An 18,147-nucleotide genomic window follows, 5' to 3' on the forward strand; every position below is an offset into this window, starting at 1 on the left:
CAAACTTGGCCCTCCAGATGCTGTGGAACTACACATCCCAGCATGCACTGCACATAGTTTTAGCATGCTGTTATATCAAAAAGGTGGCAGTGCATGCTGGGATGTGTAGTTCCACAGCAGCTGGAGGGCCAAGTTTGAAGACCCCTGCTCTAGTCCTTAGCTGCTTACAATCACTGACAATACGGAATCAGTGACGAGGCAGCAACAGTGAGCACTAAGGCTGGATCGTCTATAGATGTTCAAGGACAGTAATACAAACTTATATCATAACTGTCCCGCTGACACAGAAAAAAATAAGGATAGTTATTATAATTGCTATACTTTATGCTGGGCCCTTAATGCCCCGCATGCTGGTATTTGTAGTTCCCCAAGTACCAGCATGCGGGGGAGGCTTGCTGAGACCTGCAGTTCTACTGTAAAGACAATGTTTATACAGTCTATTTTTTACACCACACCTACACTATCAACCCGCCACCCACCGCCCAGGGGTGGTGAGAATAGCCCCGGGTTATCAGCTTAGGCTAGGGGTGCCCTGGAGTTGGGGACCCCTTTATTGGGGGGTCCCCAACTCCCCAGGGACCCCTGGCCTGGGCTGACTATCGGTCAGGGCTGATGCTGCAGCTGGGGAGCCCAGTGATAGGGCTCCCCTGGTTGTGGCATCAGTCCCCTGCTAGAAAGGGTCCGGTGGTGGTTCTGGATCTTACAGGGGAACCCTACTCAATTTTTTCCCTGTAAATACAGAACCAGGACTGGTTCCCAGAGCCCAGTGCTGGTTGTATTAAGTACAGTGGAATCCTACGTATTTTTTCCCCTGTACTTAAACAACCAGCACTGGCTATGAAAAGTCTGGGGCTGGTTCTATTTTACATGCATCTCACTGATGTCTGCATGTATCTGTGTCAATCTGACCTGCTCATGTTCAAATCGAAAGCATGAAGCAGGTCTATCCATTTTGCAATTTGAAGTTTGATTTGTTGTTCGTTTTAGTGTTCGATTTCAAATTGAATGATAGTAAATAAGGGATTTGTGTGTTGGTCTATGTAAAAGCACCAATGTATTTCCGATGTTCGACTTGAATGCGATTTGAGAAAAATTTGGTTTTACATTCTATTTGGTCTTTAGTAAATACCCAAATGCCAAATCGAATGCCAAATCACTCAAAATGCAGAATCGAATGTTAGTAAATTACCCCTATGACTGTTGACTTTTTTCTTATATTTTAGAACTAGAATCCTTTAAAAAAAAGTTTAACTCAATGTAGAAAGTTTCTGCCCTCATTGCTCACATCCAGCAATGGGGGGCTGAGCCTAGATAGCTGTGTCCCATCTTACATAAAGTTTGAGTAGCACTGATGACTTGTAACAAGTTAAAAATAAGCAGAAATTTACATAGGGACAAATGTTGGGACACATGTGCAGTACAGAAATGCGTATAGTAAATTGAAGTAAATAGTCAGACCCAAGGTCTACTTACACCATGTGAGAGATTTTTTTTTTTAAATTCATTCTTTAGAATTTTTGGTGCCCCTCCCCCCCCCAAAAAAAATCCAACTATATTCATAATGAATTCTAGCAAACAAAATAAAACATACATTGCCCCCCACAGAAAACAAACACACATTGGGCCCCCACAGGAAAAAAAACACACATTGGGCCCACAGAAGACTTACTGTATATACTTACATAAGAGTTGAAGACACTGGGCTGCCTCACTCATCACGGATCTGATGATGGGGCGAGCATCTTATGAAGGATGCAGGTACAGCTGCTTAAAATGTCAGCTTGATCAGGGGAAAGTATGGGGGGAAAAGAAGTTCCTCCAGGGCCGCAGCTTGCTTCAGCAACAGGCTGCCTGTACTGTACCACTGCCCGCATCCCTTCTCCTTTTGCCCAAAGTGCACTGAGCAGCTGTTTAAAATTGGGCATATTTAAAATGGGTGTAGGGTGCGTGGACCGCACACCATGCACCCATACTTTTTCTTTTTATATTTTCCTCTCTGAAGTCCCACGGAGTAGCACTAAACAAAATGCTTGGAAAATAGCCACCGTGGCCATATTTCCCGGCGTTTTGTGCATGCACAGTAGGAAATCACTGGGAAAATGGCTGCCATGCCACTTTCCCAGTGACCTGCGCATGCACCATATACTTTGGGTACACTCTAGTGCAGAGCTGTAACTAGACATTTTGGTGCCCTGTGCCAGAAAGAGATTTGGTGCCCCCCCATTGTAAACAGGTACAGTGCTCGCCGCAGGCCAAAAAACGGGCATGGCCACACTATAGTACCTCAATTCACATTATGCCACACAGTAGTGCCCCTTATTTACATTACATTACATACCTGTAGTAGTGTCCCTCATATACATTATGCTAAATTGTAGTAATGCCCCTTACACGTTACGCCACACAATAATAATGCCCCTTACACATTATGCCACACAGTACAAATTCCCCCCTATTACACATTATGTCCACACTACAAATTCCCCCCATTACACATTATTTCCACACTACAAATTCCCCCATTACACATTATGCCACACAGTACAACCCCCCTCCCCCTCTCCCTTACACATTATGCAAACAGTCAAGGGAATCTCCTGATGTGTGCCAATAGAACATTTAAGCACATAAGCTGCACAACTAAGTGTAGAGGCTCCTAAGGGGAGGTTGGAACTACAAATCCCTCCAGTGCACATTTTAACCAATACACCCAGGCTACTGGTGGGAATAGCACCAAATAGAAGGTAACCCCTAGGTAACTATAAGGGGAGCCAGAAGGTGCCCCATGGCTCCAGGGGTTCTTCAGCGGGCGATCAGTTTGTCCTGGCAGCTAGGTATCCAGCAATGAAGTCATCGGGTCCATTCTGTGCTGGTCCCCTCCCCAGCGCAGTCACAGTGATCCTCTTCTCCGGTGGCAGCAGGTACTCCAGGCTCTGGTGGTGTCTCAGATCCTCTTCACTCTCCGGCAGTCAGCAGACACCAGCTGGGCAGCTCCACCTCCGGAGTCCTCACCAGGGCTCAATCCACGGTGGCAGGGATAGGTAATTTAAGCCACACGGCTCAACTCAGTGGTGTATCTCGAGACAGTGTCTCGGGACACAGCTCTTTAGAGCTGTAGGAAGCAGAGGTGCCGGCAACACTGAGTGAGTCGCTGACAGCTCCACCCAAATACCATACAGTAGATGTCATTGGGCCTGATTCAGACCCACTCGCGAGCGGCTGTCCGCTCGCAAGTGGGTCGATGTTATGGACTGAGCATGCGCACGACGGAGGGAGCTCCGTCGTGCGCATGCGCCAGACGCGACGAGCGAAGGGAAGTCCTTCGCTCGTTGTGTCCGATCAAAGGGGGCGTGCTGTCACTGTTGATTGACAGCACGCCCCCTTTGGTGGGCGTGCCGGGGTCATGCCTCCCTGACGGGGGCGTTCCCACGGGAACGCCTCCCGTCAGAAGCCGGCCCACTGACATCACTAGTGATGTCAGTGGGAGTGATTTTGGCTCTGATAGAGCCAAAATCACTCCGGAGCTTGCGGTTGAGAAACTCAACCGCAGGCTCCGGCTCGCAAATTCGATGGTCGCGATGGTCTCGACCATCGCGACCATCACAATGCACGCTCGTATAGCCTGTGGGTGGTGACCCACAGCTATACGAGCGTCCAGGAGGACGCTCCATGAAAATGGAGCCCGGCCCTCATTCAGAGCGTGCGCTCTGCTCAGAGCGTACGGCTCTGAATGAGGGCCATTGTTCCATAGTTTGCACCGATGAGAGAGCTGGATGCAGGTTGGTGGATCTACATTTGCTAAAGCAAGACTTAAAGGAAGACTGTTACTTTATGTTTCTACTGTATGGCAAAGTGAGGGACTTACCACATGTGTGTGGCAGAGATTCTGCTCTCACTCCTGTTGTCAGGTCTCATAGTGGTGCTGCTTACAAACAGAACAGCTGTGCTAGTCAGCTTTATATAGGTAAAGAGGGAGCTGTCAGACTCGGGGAAAAGAAGACACAGGTCTTATACCAGCCAATGAGGATAAAACTGGGGTGGAGCTTAGGGTATATAAAGGTGCTGGTTCTTGTGGGAGGGCAATAAATCTGGAAAAGTTGGCTGATCTAATAGAGAAGTGGAAAAGAAGACTGTTATTATAAGTGAACTATTTAGTATGTGTCGATTTGAAGGTGTCATTGTCACAGCTGTTTCCTCCATATTTGCCTCCTCTGTCATTGTGGGTGGCTCTCCAGCGGTTGGTTTGTCCAGCAGAAGTACTCGGGGTGGAGCTTGGGTACAGCAGGTCGCCCCTCTTCAGTGCATCAAATTCCTTCTCCCCAAATTTAGAGCAGAGCTGCACTGTATGTAATAACTCATGTCAACGCTTGGCACCAAAAAAATTGAGTACTGTGGCTCTATGTACTTTAGCATATAGAGCCCGAAACCCCCACGGCAAGCATAAGCAGCTAACAGCGTAATGGGCATGAAAGGCTACGTAGGGCAAGCTACTCTTGTCTTCCTATTAATGTACACTATTCATTTTCCAATAAAATCAATAATTCCAATAAATTTTGACACTAAGCTTTTGCGAGGTGCAATATATATATAATATTGGCTTCATATAAAACTCTCAACCAGATTTTATTGCTTTTATTCTTTGTCATCATTTAGCTAAAACCCCATCTGCTCTAACTGAATGATGCATGTTAGAAAATGGCAGAGACCCTTGGCAGGAGAAGTGATGGAAGCCATTGATGGGCTTTCATGGGACCCAGCGATTGTCCAGCAGGGACATCTGCTCTGCAGAAATAAAAAAAATACACATAATAAGAAAAACGGTGTAAATGCCAACAACTGGCCCTTCAATATTTGCTTTGCCTACTAAATATCTACCAAAAACTAATCTGCCTCATGCAGGAGAATTGATACATTAAATATACTGTATACTCAACATTTATACAGTATAATACAATCTGACTCATGTTTCCCCATTCACTGAAGAAACTACAGAAACTGTTCATGTCTGAATGATTTAAATATGGTTGGTTATCTTGATAATACCAAACCAAATATTAAGGATAGTAAATAGCTGGTAAAATATTTAAAATATCCTGTTTGTATAGTCCCTAAAATACTGTACAAAAGAAAAAAGCAGATAAGTAAAATGTGTAGATTTCACTGTAAAGATTTAGGCCCTCATTCAGAGCCGTACGCTCTGAGCAGAGCGCACGCTCTGAATGAGGGCCGCCCTCCATAAAAATGGAGCGTCCTCCTGGACGCTCGTATAGCTGTGGGTCACCACCCACAGCCTATACGAGCGTGCAGTTTGATGGCCACGATGGTCGTGACCATCGCGACCATCGAAACTGCGAGCCGGAGCCTGCGGTTGAGGTTTTCAACTGCAAGGCCCGGAGTGATTTTGGCTCTATCAGAGCCAAAATCACTCCCACTGACATCGTTAGTGATGTCAGTGGGCCGGCTTCTGACGGTAGGCGTTCCCTTGGGAACGCCCCCTCAGGGAGGCACGCCCACCAAAGGGGGCGTGCTGTCAATCAACATCGACAGCACGCCCCCTTTGATCAGACACAACGAGCAAAGGACTTTCCTTCGCTCGTCGCGTCTGGCGCATGCGCACGACGGAGCTCCCTCCGTAGTGTGCATGCTCAGTGCAGACCATCGACCCACTTGACAGCCGCTTGAGAGTGGGTCTGAATCAGGGCCTTAGTTTACTAAGACTTGGATGGAGATAAAGTCGACGGAGATAAGGTGCCAGCCAACCAGCTCCTAACTGTCAATTTTTCAAATACAGCCTGTGACATGGTAGTTAGGAGCTGATTGGCTGGCACCTTATCTCCGTTCATTTTATCCATCCAAGGCTTAGTAAATTGACTCCTTATTCAGCTGTATGACAAAGAAATGATCTTTCTTAAATTAAATTAAATGATTCTCTGGCATTCTTGTAGCCATGCAGGGCCAGATAAATGGGGGGGGAGGGGGCGACAGGGGTTGTCGTCCCGAGGCCCCCACACAGCTGCGGCAGACACTATTTTATTAAGCCCAGACCACCTTGCGGAAAAATTCTGGGATTCGCATGTCAGTCGGTTGGAGGCGGAGCCAATATATTGCGATTGCATTAAATTTGTCATTTGTCCCCGTCCTTTTCTGATTGACCCGCGAATCGGCAATCGGTCAATCACGAGGGGGGCGGAGCTTAATAGCATGGTGCCAGCCTGCCAGGTCTCGTCTCCATCACATTCACAACATGCAGTTTGCAGATGCTGCAAGGTAAGTGTGTATGTAATGTGTATGTAATGTGTATGTATGTATATACAGTATGTATGTGTGTACGTATGTGTGTGTGTGTAATATACTGTATGTGTGACACACGCATGAGTAGTGTATATATGTGTTTTTCTGTGTGAATATATGTATATATGTGTGAGTAGTGTATATATGTGTTTTTCTGTGTGAATATATGTATATATATGTGTGTGTATATCTTTATGTATATAAACATATGCATGTGTAGTGTGTGTGTATAAAATCCTGCGTTTGCCCCTGCTGACTGTATCCGTGCTTCGGGATGGCCGCAGCCTGGAGATGGAGATTCCGGCCAATCAGTGCTCCGCCATAACCCAGCGTGTCGTGGCAGTGTCTGTGCACCTGCCCAAGCACACCCACTCCCTGTCCTGCCTGCCCATGCAGCTGTCCTACACACATATACATACTGTATGTATATACTTTTAATACAATTATATTGATAGGGGCAGAGGTGTAGCTAGGAACCATGGTGCCCGGAGCAAGGGTATGTTTTGGCGCCCCCTCACCTGTACTGAATTCTGGGCGTGGCCAACATGTGGGCGCACGTGAACGTAAGAAAGGGAAAAAAATGCAAAATTTACAACAGAGCCTGTTCTGTTTTATTATTCATAAGTACACTACATAAATGGCCTGATTCAATACAGATCGCAAGTGCGATCACCGATGCGATTATGCATGCAGTCTCACTGTGAAAATATGCCAATGTCTGCAATCGCTATGCCGTCGCAGCACAACATAAGGATGCCCACTTCCCCAAGTCTGCGAAAACATTGGTAACATTCAGTAACATCGGAGCTCACGCACACTTGCAAGATTTTGCCCGTGCTGCTCCCTACCTTTGGAACTCTCTCCCTCTCCCTATCAGACTCTCCACCTCTCTACAAATCTTCAAACGGGTTCTCAAGACCCACTACTTCATCAAGGCCTCCAGCACTCATCCTAACCCACTTCATGCTCTTTCCTCCCTATCTACCCCTTCTGTGTCACTCCTGTCTGTCTGCCCCTCCCCTTTAGAATGTAAGCTCTCCCGAGCAGGCCCCTCTTCCCTCATGTGCTTCTCCTTACACTTTCTTCTACTCCTTACTCCCCACAAGGGCACCTAACACGTGACCGCCAACTCCCGGCTGCTTATTGTGAGTGTTTTAATCGCTATTACAGCAATGTATATAAACCATGTCCTTGTCCTGCACTGTAATGTACTGCAAGTTACTCGTTTCTTGTTCACTTAGTTTATGTACTCTGTAAGGCGCCTCCAAGTGCCACTGGACTTAAGCCCCGCCTCCCGGCGACGTCAGTCACTGGGAAGGCAGGGAGAGGGCTGGGTAAGTGGAGAGGCATTGACGTGCCTAGCTCGCATCACTGCAAGGGGGCGTGGTTTAGCGAGGGGCACAATCGCTTCCTGTCAGCGGTTCCGCAGGACTGGAGTGTGGAGTCACATTGAAGTTAGGGACAGTAAGTCGAGCCGCAGCGCCCTTTCACCTTTTCGGTGCCTGGAGCTCGCGCTCCGCCAGAGCCGCCCTCCATATGCCCCTGGATTGGGGCCCTCACAAGGTTGTTGGCCTAGGGCCCCCACAAACCTTAATCCGGCCCTGTAGCCAAGTGTTCAGGGTACAGTGTGCACATGGAAATGTGAGGAGTGCAGAATTCCATGCATACTAGGATGTAGCAGGGTGTCACATGTTCCGGGAGTGAGGCCAGTGGCCCAGAAAGAAGCTTAGTGACTGGAGTGTCTCTAGGCTCAAGCCAAATGCTGGTGCCACAGGGGAGCAACCCCTAGTTACAGCCCTGCTGATATACATAAATAGAGAATGACAGAGGAAGAGATACATCTGCTTATTTTTTACTTTATTTATGCTATATAGGCAGTTATTACACTTACCAAATTGAGGCAGGAATTAACATTGAAGCAAGCAATAAACAGCACTGAGTGTGGTGGCAGGGGGCCCTATTCTCCTCTGGTGCCAGCTAGGGAGCAGATTAATATAACCCAGAGGTGGCAGTGAAAACTGTTGGAAAAATATGTGTGTACAGGTGCAGAGGTATGGCAGAGCTATGTACACCATAATGGATGCCTTATCACTACAGAAAGCCCAGTTGCTTTATCAGTTGGGTGGTTTATTTGGTGGTAAGTGTTGTACAGCAGTACACACTGTGATACACTGCTTAGGATGGAGCAGAGCTTGAGCTGAGGAGAATTTGATATACCTCAGCAGCAATCAGATAGTGGTGCAGGGTGCTGGAACAGTGGTAATATTATTAGTATTTCAGGTCTCTTATGGAACTAAGTGGGAGACGTCCATTTCCCACTGAGTTACTCTAACACAGTAACAAGATGGAGCTGCTCATGTGCAGTACAGACCCCAGAGGCCATCTTTGATCAGGGAATGAAGCCTCTCTGGAAGTACTCCACTATCAACCCCCCTAGCTACAAGCTTATCCTTGTTACAGAAGCTTCTCTGCTTGTGTAGCTTCTCTGTAGCAATCTGAAATGGAAACAGGGTTAAACACATGAAAAGACATCAACATGTCTTTATTTGGGTCTTCTTGGTAGATTTAGCAGCAAGAGTTCCATCACTGACAGCATAGGCCACAATCATAAACTCAGAAATACCATCACTTTAACGATTCATGATGTCTGGTGACTAAGATCTTGCAAAGTTTCTTTGCCTATCTTGGATTGTATGTATCTTGGATTCCCATTCACACCAATATGATCTTGGCTTTGGTTTCTGGATATCTAGAGGCTTACTGAATGCAATATTTACTAATTCCTCTCATTCATTCTAGATGGTTTGACAAATGTTTGATCTTGCATACGACCTTTTCTGTGATTGAAATTCCACACTGGTAGCTTCTGGTTCAGACACATCTCCAGTTGCTGACATGTTCTGCATATACTCATCCAGCCTTTCTATAACTTGCGCTTATTCTTTGACTTCAACATCTCTGGACTTGACAAGCCTTTTGGTACTTGGATTCCATAATCTGTAACCATTACAGGTTGAGTCTCCCATATCCAAATATTCCGAAATACGGAATAATTTGGCATGACTGAGATAATGAAATCTTTGATTTTTGGTGGTTCAATGTACACAAACTTTGTCTAAGGCACAAATTATTACAAATATTGTATAAAATTACCTTCAGGCTGTGTGTATAAGGTGTATATGAAACATAACTGAATTTTATGTATGTACACAAGCTTTGCTTGAGCCATAAAAATATTGAAAATATTGTATAAAATGACCTGCAGGCTGTGTGTATAAGGTGTATATAACACATAAGTGCATTCTGTGTGTATATTGGGGTCCCATTCCCAAGATATTTCATTATGATATGCAAATATTCCAAAATACGGAATATTCCGTTATCCAAAATACCCATGGTCCCAAGCATTTTGGATATGGGAGACTCAACCTGTACTTTCATGGCAATAGCCACGCATGATGCATTTTACTGATTTTGAATCAGCTTGTGTCTTCTTTCTTTTGGTACATGTTTGTAGGTTGTACTTCCAAAAGTTCTGAGATGTTTTACACTTGGTTCTCTCTTTGACCAGGCTTCAATATGTATTTTGTGGGAGAATGATTTTTGAGATAAACTGCTGTAGACACGGCTTCTCCCCAAACTGTTAGTCTAAGACTGCATCCTGCAGCACACATCTTGCTTTCTCCATTAGTGTACAGTTTGCTTGTTCAATTACATTATTTTGCTCCGGAGTATAGGCAATGGTCATTTGATTTTCTGTACCATATTTTCTTAGAAAATATTCCATCTCTTTGTTAGATATTATCCACCATTATCAAATTTCAGTGTCTTGAGTCTGTAACCAGTTTAATTCTCTACAAGTCTTTTCTAGTCTGCAATTTTCTTTGCTACAAATTATACGTGTCATTATTGTGAAGTTGTCTATGAATGTCACAAAGTATCTTTTTCCACTTACTGACTTTACCTCCATTGGACCACATTATCTGAGTCTCATTTGGTGATGTAGCTCTATTTGTTGACTTGGGAAATGGCTTTTTGTTTCCTGCTATGCAGCTCTCACATACAGGTTTATCTGTATTAGTCACTGACATTCCTGTGACCATCCTGTTCTCTAGCTTTTGAACACTGTAATATTCAAGGTGACCAAATCTTCTATGCCAGAGTTCCAATGACTATGACATTTGTCATCAATGCATAACAGTGCTGTGCATCAAGATTGCTGCCTGTAGCTATTACTGTCCCTTTTCTGTTGCACACAATGCAGTTTCCTTTAGTAAAGAGAACTCTGTGACCTCTCTGTTCTAGGACACTGATGGCTATAAGATTTTTTCCCATTTCTGATACATAAATCACGAGCTGGATTTCGGTGACTTTAATTATTGTCCCAATTTTTCAAGTAGGTTTTATTTGTTCCAACTTTTGTAGCTATAAGTACTTGATTGCTAATTCCTTTGATTGTGATGTGACTAACTTAGTGAACCATTCCTCATAGCAGCTGAAATGTCTTGTTTCACCTGAATCAATATAACAGCAACCCTTTCTGCGGTCATCTGTAACACTCAAGGCTCATTCATCTTTATTGTTGCATTCCTTGCTTTACATATGATTCACACTATTTTGCTTGCACTCAAATGCTTTTTGACCTATCTTGTGACAATTATAACAATTAAACTTGAATATTTACATTTTTCACTTTTTGTGTCTCAGCACTTGACTCGCAAGACACTCTTGCACTGCAGTATCTTCATTCTGTGTCTGTGGTCGACTTAGCTGTGTTTGCTGCCAAAATCACAACTAGGAAGTCAAACTATGGTGTCAAGTTCTGTAGTATTGCTGTAGCAATCTCTTCATCATTTACTTGCACACCAACAAAAGTTAATTGTTGAGAAACAGACATTATTGTGTCAATGCAATCAATCATACATCTGCATTCACATAAATTGGTATTGTATTATACATGTCTTAAAAGGTATTCTTTTCATGAGACCTCCATCTTGGTATGCTGTTTGCAGTGCTATCCACATGTCATTTTGTAATTCTTTCCCAGATATGATAGAGTACATGTGTTGCTCTACATTTAAGCCTTTGGTACCCATGGCTCTCTCTATATCATCTGTGCTTGAATTTGCATCCAGTTCAAGAGTGACTTTGCATAACACTTTACACTTTAATTGTATCTCCATAGTAAACTTCCAGGTTGTATAATTTTTTTCACCTTGTGCATATTTATACAGTTTCTGTACACTAATCAGTTTCTAAACTGATACACTGCAATGAAAACACCTGTGCTGTCTTCACTCTGTGTTTTATGCAGCTTCTTTGTACTGACTAGCTTCTGTGCTTAAAATGGCACCTGTGTGCTGCTGTGAGAGTCTCTGTAGCTTAGGGCCTGTGTACTTTACTCGTATGTGCCTGGGCTCTTAACCTGTTGGAAATGTGTGTGTACAGGTGCACTGGTATGAGTTATGTACACACCAGCAGAATACCTTTTTACTACAGATAGCCTAGTTGCTTAACCAGTTGGATGGTTAATTTGGTGTTAAGTGTTGTACAGCCATATTAACTGTGATATACTGGTTAAGTTTGAGCAAAGAGGGGTTTTGATACACCTCACCAGCTGCTGAGAGTATACTGCAATGAGGTAGCACTGCAAGGTGGTAATATTGATAGTATTTCAGGTCTCTTGGAGCAAAGTGGGAGACGTCCACATTAAAAAGATGGCACCACGCATGCACAGTACAGACCTCAGTGTCCATCTTGGATCAGGGAATGAAGCCTCCCTGGAGGTACTTTATGCATGAAGTCTGTGCAGTAGTGCACTCCACTATCAACTAGAGATGTGCGGTTCAGTTCTCCAGAAATCCAAATCCACCTGAATTTCGTGAATCCGGGTAAATCCGAGTCGCGGTTCTAATCGGCTGAGGAGATCCGGGTAAATCCGGGTCGCGGATATGATCTTCTTGTGCTTAGGAATTCGGATTTTAAATTCAAATTTGGGGTTTTGGATTGCGTAGATTACATGATTTTAGCTGTTTTTGAAACTTTTTATCTATTTTTTAATTAAAAAATCCAGATCCAAAACCAAAACACTTGAGGGTGATTTGCAAAACCAATTTCATATCCAAAACCTTGAAGGAAATACAGATCCAAAACCAAAAACAAATTTCGGGGATCGGCGCACAACCCTACTATCAGCACATGCAACCCATACATGCTTCTGGAAAATGGTTGGGCTGATGTCACCTGTAGTGCACCAGCTGTTGGTACAAAACCCCATTCACTTTACTTATCAGCTCCTGCACTAACAATGCAGGTCATAAATTTGGTGTGACAAAGAACACATGGTCACCCAATAAATGTGGCTAGTCCTTCAGCTACTTAATGCAGGGCAAATTACTGTAAGTTAAGGAGAGGTTAAACAGAAAAAGGATAGCAGTCCTTTACTAGTTCAACCAACCACAGCACTGGAAAGATACTGTTTGAGTTTCTTTTGAAAGTCCTAGTGTGTTAATAGCAAGCAAAACAAAAGGGTCGCTTAAGAGTTACAATCAGCCGTAGAACTCCATTATAACCCGGGTAGGCAGCATGATTATGGGACATTGTCACATGCTTTTGGGAGAATTTCTGCAATTTACAATATCTGTATCATGGTAAGTGCATTCCTTTACTTGCACAATGTGATCTTTTTTTGTTTTGTGTGGGTACAAGTTTCTTTATATAGCTAAAATGTATTCAGTGCCTTGGTAAATATATATATATATATATATATTTATTAGGGATGAGCGGGTTCGGATTTCTGATATCCGAACCCCCCCGATCCGAGCCGGGAACCGAGTCATCATCCCGCCTTCCCGATCTCGCAGGTTTTGGATTCTATAAAAGGTCCTTGCGTCGGAGCCATTTTTCACTCCGGCTGTAGTCAGTGAAAAGGGAGGGTGGGAGCTAGGGCTGGCTGGGCTGTGTTGTGCTGCTGTTGTCCATAGGGGCTGTGTCCACTCAGTCCATAGGGGCTGACTGGGCTGTGTTGTGCTGTTGTCCATAGGGGCTGGCTGGGCTGTGTTGTGCAGTCAGTTGTCCATAGTGTCCACTCCAAAGTTTATAAGGGCTGGCTGGACTGTGTTGTGCAGTGTCCCATAAAGGACAGCAAAGGCTGTAGTCCTAAAGGGGTGCTGTAGTGTTGTCCAGGGGGTGATCTGTCAATCAGGGGTGCTCCCCCAAAGTGCACTCCAAAAAAAATAGAATTTTTTTTTTCTGTGTTTGTGAATTGTGTGCGCAGTAGCCGCACGTGCATCAACAAAGTAGCGCCAAGCGTGTGCCTGTGTCCCATAAGTAAAGGGCTGGCTGGCTCATCTCTTAAAGGGTGGTGTAACCCCCAAAGTGCACTCCAACAAAAATAAAAAAATATTTTCTTTGTTTGTGAATTGTGTGCACTGTGGTTGCACGTGCATCAACAAAGGAGCAGCGCCAAGCGTGCGCCTGTGTCGTAAGTCTGTTAAAGGGTGGTGTAACTCCCAAAGTGCGCTCCACAAAAAATAAACAATTCCTCTTTTTTTTCTGTGTTTGTGTGTGAAATGAATGCGCAGTAGCCGCACGTGCCTCAACAAAGGAGCAGCACCAAGAGTGCGCCTGTGTCATAAGTCTGTTAAAGGGTGGTGTAACCCCCAAAGTGCACTCCAACAAAAATAAAAAATGTCTTCTTTTCTGTGTTGTGAATTGTGGGCCTGATTCAGAGCCGGACTCTATTTGCGGACAGTCGTTCCAAAAAAGGGGCCGGCTATATAAATTGAGTGCTCGCTCTTTGCGGTTTGTTGAAGCCTCTATGTCCGAGCGAGCGAACGAAAAATGCGCTCGCTACTTTGTAAAGACGCCCCTTTGCCGTTCGCAACACACGTCATCTCCGGTATTTATTAGATTAATCGGGTACATCGAAAGGCATCTGAACTGCTTGCAGTGCTTGTGGTAGGTTTTTCTTACCACTATCACTGCGAGCAGTTCAGGCTAAAAGACAACCAAGTGACGTGGTCGATGATGCTCCTTTACTAATTATGCACTCCCATTAAACGCCCTTTTGACCGTTTGGCACGCCTGCGTTCAGAACTCCACTCCCCCGTTTTCAAGCACCTTTCCCTGTTACCACCCACAAACGGTACATTCTGTCAATCAATTTAGCAGCCCCTCGCTGTTTTGCGAGGGCACGTTTTCCAACCTAAATGACTGGTTTGTGCATGCGCATTACGACCCATACACATGCGCAGTTGTGCGAACATCGCTCAGAGCGAACGAGCGGCCACTTACGAGCGGCTCTGAATCAGGCCCTGTGTGCGCTGTAGCCACACGTCCATCAACAAAGGAGCAGCGCCAAGCGTGCGCCTGTGTCCCATAAGTAAAGGGCCGCTGGCTCATCTCTTAAAGGGTGGTGTAACCGTAAAGTGCACTCCAACAAAAATAAAAAATTATTTTCTGTGTTTGTGAATTGTGTGCACTGTGGTTGCACATGCATCAACAAACGTGCAGCGCCAAGTGTGCACCTGTGTCATAAGTAGGGGTGTGCACCGGCCACTTTTCGTGTTTTGGTTTTGGATCTGGATCTTTCTTCGTGTTTTGGATCTGGATTGGTTTTGCCAAAACCACCCTTCCGTGTTTTGGGTTCTGGGTTTTGTGTTTTGGATCTGTATTTTTTTTTTAAAAAAAGCATAAAAACAGCTAAAATCACAGAATTTGTGGGATTTTCTGCTCCTATGCTATTTTCTGCTCCTCCTATTATTAACCTCAATAACCTTAATTTCCACTCATTTCCAGTCTATTCTGAACACCTCACACCTCACAATAGTGTTTTTATGTCCAAAAGGTTGCACCGAGGTAGCTGGATGACTATGCTAAGCGATACGAGTGGGCGGCACAAACACGTGGCCCATCTAGGAGTGACACTGCAGTGGCAGACAGGATGGCAGTTTGAAAAAAAACAAGGCCCCAAACTGTACATAATGCAAATGCAAAGAAAAAAAAGAGGTGCAAGATGGAATTATCCTCGGGCCCTCCCACCCACCCTTATGTTGTATAAACAGGACATGCACACTTTAACAAACCAATTATTTCAGCGCCAGGGTCTGCCACACGACTGTGGCTGAAATTATTGGTTCGTTTCGGCCCCCACAAAACAAGCTGGCAATTAATCTGTCCCTGCACACACTGGCTCTACGGAGGCAAGATGTCATCTTCATCCTCCTCATCCACTGATTCCTCACCCTCTTCAGTGTTGTGTACATCCTCATCCTCACAGAGAATTAACTCGTCCCCGCTGGAATCCACCACCACAGGTCTCTCTGTACGTTCTGGAGGCTGGTCTCCCTGGAAGAGTTGATAATTCATTTTTATGAACATCATCTTCTCCACATTTTGTGGAAGCAACCTCCTACGCCTTTCGCTGACAAGGTTCCCGGCTGCACTAAACACTCTTTCGGAGTACACACTGGAGGGGGGGCCAACTCAGCTAAAATAGAGCCAGTTTGTATAGGGGCCTCCAAATTGCCTCTTTTTCCTGCCAGTACAGGTACGGACTGTCTGACATGCCTACTTGGATGCTGTCACCGATGTAATTCTCCACCATTCTGTCAATGGTGACAGTATCATATGTAGTGACAGTAGACATGTCAGAAATTGTTGCCAGGTCCTTCAGTACGGACCAGATGTCCAAACTTGGTCCTGCCTGCCCTGCATCACCGCCAGCGGGTTGCTTAGGATACCTAAGTTTTTTCCTGGCAGCCCCAATTGCGGGAGAAAATGAAGAAGGAGCTGTTGACGTGTCACGTTCCGCTTCAGCTGACAGTGTTTTCACCAGTAGGTCTTTGCACCTCTGCAGGCTATGTCGGCCAGAAAGAGAGACACCACATAGGCTTTAAACCTAGGATCGAGCACGGTGGCCAAAATGTAGTGGCCTGATTTCAACAGATTGACCACCCTGGAATCCTGGCAAAGCGAATGAAGGGCTACATCCACAAGTCCCACATGCCGAGCGGAATCGCTCCATCTTAGCTCCTCCTACACTTTCTCCAGCTGCTTCTGCAAAAGCCTGATGAGGGGAATGACCTGACTCAAGCTGGCAGTGTCTGAACTGACTTCACGTGTGGCAAGTTCGAAGGGCTGGAGAACCTTGCACAACACGGAAATCATTCTCCACTGTGCTTGAGTCAGGTGCATACCCCCTCCTTTGCCTATGTCATAGGTGGATGTATAGGCTTGAATGGCCTTTTGCTGCTCCTCCATCCTCTGAAGTATATAGAGGGTTGAGTTCCACCGTGTCACAACCTCTTGCTTCAGGTGATGGCGGGGCAGGTTCAAGAGTGTTTGCTGGCACTCCAGTCTTCAGCACGCAGTCGCTGAATGGCGAAAGTGGCCAGAAATTTTTCGGGCCACCCAAAGCGTTTCCTGCACGCCCCTGTCACTTTTCAGAAATTCTGCACCACCAAGTTTATTGTGTGAGCAAAACATGGGACTTGCTGAAATTTGCCCAGATGTAATGCCCGCACAATATTGGTGGCGTTGTCAGATATCACAAATCCCCAGGAGAGTCTAAGTGGGGTAAGCCACTGGGCGATGATTTCACTCAGTTTCTCTAAGAGGTTGTCGGCGGTGTGTCTCTTACTGAAACCGGTGATACACAGCATAGCCTGCCTTGGAACGAGCTGGCGTTTCTGAGATGCTGCTACTGGTGACGCTGCTGCTGTTGCTGCGTAAGGTGATACATCTACCCAGTGGGCTGTCACAGTCAAATAGCCCTTAGTCTGCCCTGTTCCACTTGTCCACATGTCCGTGGTTAAGTGGACATTGGGTACAATGGCATTTTTCAGGACACTGAGGACACTTTTTCTGATGTTTCTGTACAGTCTCGGTATCGCCTGCCTAGTGAAGTGGAATCTAGATGGGATTTGGAACCGGGGACACACTGCCTCCATCAATTGTCTAAATCCCGCTGCACTAATGGCGGATACCGGACGCACGTCTAACACTAACATAGCAGTCAAGGCCTCAGTTATACGTTTTGCTTCAGGATGACTGCTGTCGTACTTCATCCTCCTCGCTAAGGACTGTTGGAGGGTCAATTGTTTAGTAAAAGTAGTGGTGTTCCTACTTCCTCTCTGGGATGATGAACGACTCCCAGCAGCAGCAACAGCAGCAGCGGCAGCAGGAGGCGTAGCAATGCAGGATCCTCCGGAGGAATCCCGGATAGGAGAGTCAGTCATGCCAGTGACATGGCCTGCAGGACTACTTCCGATCCTGACTAAGGAGGAAATTGACGAGGAGGGAGTTGACGGTGTGGTTTGCAGGCGCTTGGATACAACAGGACAACGGGATTTAGGTGTCCCTGGACTGCTTACGGTCTTAGCCAAAGTTTCTGAACTTGACAGTAACTTTTTATGAACGCGCTGCAGGTGCTGTATAAGGGAGGATGTTCCTAGGTGGTTAACGTCCCTACCCCTACTTATTTCACCTTTACATATGGTACATATGGCAAGACAGTTGTTGTCTGGATTTGGATAGAAATATTGCCAGACCAAAGAGGTGGAATGTTTGGTCTTCCGCCCAGGCATGACCGTGATGGGCAACAACTGTCTCCCCCGAAGCCTGATTTAAACAAACCACATCACCATCAGAATCCTCCTCGCCAACTTCCTCCTCAGCGCCAGCTACACCAGTATCCTCATCCTGTTGTACTTCAACAGTGACATCTTCAATTTGCATATCAGCAAGTGGACTGTGGGTGCTCCTTTCAGCACTTGCAGGGGGCGTGAAAATGGTGGAAAGAGCCATCTCTTCCCGTCCAGTGCTGGGAAGGTTAGATATCGCAACCACCACCAC

Source organism: Taudactylus pleione, unplaced genomic scaffold, assembly GCF_031769625.1.
Source record: "Taudactylus pleione unplaced genomic scaffold, aTauple2 ptg000070l, whole genome shotgun sequence".
Taxonomy (NCBI): domain Eukaryota; kingdom Metazoa; phylum Chordata; class Amphibia; order Anura; family Myobatrachidae; genus Taudactylus; species Taudactylus pleione.